The sequence below is a fragment of the Boleophthalmus pectinirostris genome, unplaced genomic scaffold, assembly GCF_026225935.1.
Source record: "Boleophthalmus pectinirostris isolate CB_2022bp ecotype Guang Dong unplaced genomic scaffold, ASM2622593v1 HiC_scaffold_18, whole genome shotgun sequence".
Lineage (NCBI taxonomy): Eukaryota > Metazoa > Chordata > Actinopteri > Gobiiformes > Gobiidae > Boleophthalmus > Boleophthalmus pectinirostris.
In genome coordinates, this window is record NW_026571133.1 from 14,200,610 (window position 1) to 14,204,807 (window position 4,198).

The window sequence follows — 4,198 nt, forward strand, 5'->3', positions numbered from 1 at the left end:
GGGGCAGAGGGAGCAGGAGGGGCACAGATGTTACTGCATTAGAAGGTGCCTCTGCCAGATTAGGGCACATAGCCTTACATCGTCTGGTCAAACGAATGGGTGCATGAGTGAGTAATGAGTAACCACATTCAGACAATATTACAGAACATTTACAGTGACTTTTGAACCCTTAGATAGAGGGGAAACTACGCTCAGTGCTTGGAAACTTGGTACATATCTTTGCAATAATGCACACAGGTTAACATTACAATCTTCACCACTTCTGCCAATACAAAGCCAACAGTGGCGTGGTCTTGTGTGTTCAGTACAGATGCACTACTAGACTTTTGTTTGTGGACAATGGTTCCAGTTGCTTTTATCAAATTGACTGAATTCCCAAAGGATAAATTGTACAGATAAAGTTGACAGAACTCAACTTTTACTGCTGTGCAATGTACATACAGTTTCAGTAATGTTACAGTGTGGTACTTGACATCTGTGGCCAGTAATCTAATATTATGTACTGTAATTTAAATGGTACTGGTACTAATTATTGCCAATCAGCTAGTTATGTGTCATTGTTGAAGCAGCCTTGTATAATACTTCTAATGAAGCTCTCAGTTACACAGTGGGCAAACACTGCCTATACAATGGAAACCCTCAGTTTACAATTATATAGTTCCTGTAATGGTGCACACACGCTGAGCCTTTGTGACTGGGGACCTAGGCTTTGGATAATTAAACAGTGAAGTCTTGTGTTTGTAAGAGCAGACAGAGGAAACCAAGGGATTAAAATGTACTCTTTATAAATCTGTATTATGTCGAGGTGTGTCAATTCTGGGCTGGTCTCAGAAGAACTCAGATGGACTTAAAGGGGCTGTATTATGGTTTGCTTGTTTTGCATTTTAAAACATTTGCTGGCTGCACATATAGCGTGTTTATCAGAGGACAAAGAATTGTTCAATAAGAACTTAATAAGTTAAAACACAGTGCTAATTTTTTGTTTGTTTTTTAAAGAAAGGATGAAAGAATCAAAAAAGTGAATGCATGATATTGTGCATAATAGAGCCCCTTTAAGTGAAACTCAAAATGCTATAATTCCAGGTTAGAAATTAAGTTTAAAAGTTCATATTATGCTATTTTCTGATCGCTGTTATAATGTTGTTTCCTCATCAAAAACACACCTGGTGTTGTGTTTTGTTTCATTAACACGTATTAAATTAACACAGAAACTCTGCAAATGTAGTTCTTCTCTCAAACAAAAAATCTGTTTCACTTTGTGATGTGATGTGGTAATACAAGAAGTGCTCCACTGTGTCTGTAAACTCCATACACTAGAATCATTTGAATGATTTCAGTCCTGGAATTGCAAATTTCTAGTGAACTAAAGGTAAATGGAGGCTGTTAACATGAAAACTATTGCTTCTTGGAGAGGTACACAGCCTTATAATTCAGGATTACTCACACGTGTATGAAAACAAAACAAGTCCAGGTATGTTTTTGAACAACTATTTTAACATGGCAAGAGTCAATTTTGTGCAACATAGGACTTTTAACTGAAGTTGAAGTAAAGGTAAATTACTGAAGTCTAGAAACCCGGTGTCCTGTTCCATCCTACACTATGCTCTGTATATAGTGTACAGTTCCTCTGGTGCTCCTGATGATGCTTGCACTGTAAACAACATATGGTCTCAAAACAAAAATCAATGGTTTTCAAAACAAAATGCAAGACATTGAACAGTGTTTGGTGATACTGGTCAAGAAGACAGATTACACCACAGCAGTACAAAAAAAATCAATTTCAACTTAATTCAGAAAACTACATAGGTTTATTTTGATGACAGTCCATATCCATTTTTCACTTTATCATATTGTGTTCTGTATCATTTAATTTACAACACTATAATTAATCAAGCCCAATCTTAGGCATTAGCTAATAGCATTTTTGAAGTAGCTTGGACCAGTTTCAAATTGACTGGATCCATATTGCAATAGTATAGCACTGTTCTGTAAATGTCATTAACTATTTTAGTTTCAAGGGCAATCAAATTTGTCTTCTTGTGCCATCTTCTTGGATCACACTTCAATCTCTTTCATTTTATGTGAAAACCAATGAAGTCTGAAAATGTGCACGTCATTGTACAGTAAATCTGTTTGTTTTTTTTTTTTTTTTTTATGTTATAGTGGAAGCTAATCATTGCCACTGTGATTTAAAAAGTTTAGTAATAATAAAAGTTACTTTGCCTTTTTTATCACAGTGGCAGAAAAAATGCTACATATTTCAGACCTTGGTCAGAACAAGTATAAACATTTTTTTGTTTATATTTTCACTTTAATATTTAGATTTATTTATCATATTATATCTTTATGCCACACCATGTGAATGTTTGGCTGGACTAAACATAACCAGAGCATTTCAGGCAAATGGCACATACCAGTTTAATGTATTTGTCTATGTATGTTCTAAACCAGGGGTCTCCAACCTTTTTCCGCCAGTGAGCTACCTTTACAAAAAAACATAAATATCAGAGTGCTACTGATTTTTGTGGTCACAAGAAATTGAGTATATATAAGCGCTACAGTGAGCTGGGCCTGTCACAGTAACATATTTCGAAGTGTGATATATTGTTGAAGTAAATATAAACAATAAACGGTAATGTTGAAACCAAACCATAAAGAAGAATCATTCCCCAAAATGTATTCTAAATGTACAAAATACATAAAAAAAAAATAATAATAATAAAAAAAAAAAACTGCCAAAAATACATAACAGAATGCAACACTTAAAAGGTGCACTATGTAACTTTTTGGTTGGGGAAGTCCATCACTTGCTTCTTTCTATGGATATGACATTGCTCTGCCTGGAATCTTCCACAGTAATCAGCTTTACATTTCTTACATTTTATAGTTTTATAGCTCAAAAATACATTCTGATTGTGAGCGGAGTTACCTCTCCACAGATCTTACCTGTAACTTGGTCTGGTTTGGTCTCCATGTGTAAATGTGTTATATCATACTGTGAAACATTCGAGAAAAAGCAATATCATCTCCAAGGTGAAAAGCATTTCACAGACCCTGCACTAGGAAAGTTACACAATGCAGTTAGTTATGTGTTTAAAATGAGTCATAGAACTTCATAATTCAATCTTCTACAGCTCATATTTACTCGTAGTACAGAGAAATAACCAAAATGTTCCCACTAGATCTAAGACTAAGTACCCACGATAAATATTGACCCTCAAAAGTTAAAGTTAAGCACCAAAATCATACATGTACAGTGTGAACAGCCATTTAATTCATCACATTTTAGTTAATAAGCAGAATATGTATAATTCATAAATCCCTTGGTGAGCTATAGGCTGGAGACCCCTGTTATAAACTCTTTTGACCTTGGTCTGACGATGTTGATTATTGGTATACTGTACATACCACTGTACAAATCTTCATAGGGTTCTGCACTGCCAAACACCTTTCTCTTCTCTTTGTTGTGCTCTTGTGGTAGTAGTACTTTTTGGTTGTCTCTCTGGAGTTTGTGGGTCAGCTTGCTCCATCTAAACAGGAAAAATGAACCAAAAAAATGATACTACAAACTGGCAACAAGCAATGCCAGTTTACAGTTAATAGCAAAAAAGTCATGATGATAGTATTTTATGCCCCTTTTAGCTTGAGGCAGGCCTGTCTTTGTGCCTAACGACCTCTGTTTTATGAGTGGGGAGGGCTCTGGGTGAGTGGTGAATCGGCAGTGGTGCTACCTGCTGTTCCAGGACTTTATAGAGGGAGCACAGAGGAGCAGAGGCACTGAGCTCCCTGCAGGCCGCGTGACAATTCTTTTTATTACCAAGGAACTGTGGCCAATGTGTAAACCTGTCCACAAGCTAATTTATATTCCAATGCATCCACTCATGATTTCAAGCAGGTTTTGGAGTCAATTGAAAAAACAAAAAATAAAAATAAAAAATATATATAAATAAAATGTGTAAGGCATAACATTATGACCACCTGTCTAATATATGTAACATATGTCCTCATTCAAACTGCAATGTAGTATGACCATAGACTGTATATAAATAGACATAACCAGCACGTTTCAAACAGGAAGTGAAAATGGGGCTCCATCGACTCCGTTTCAAATTGATTTTACGTAAAAAAAATTGTCACTTTTCTTTCTGTAACTGCTACAATGAGACTCATCATTTTGGGCTTAAAATGATTGTATTAA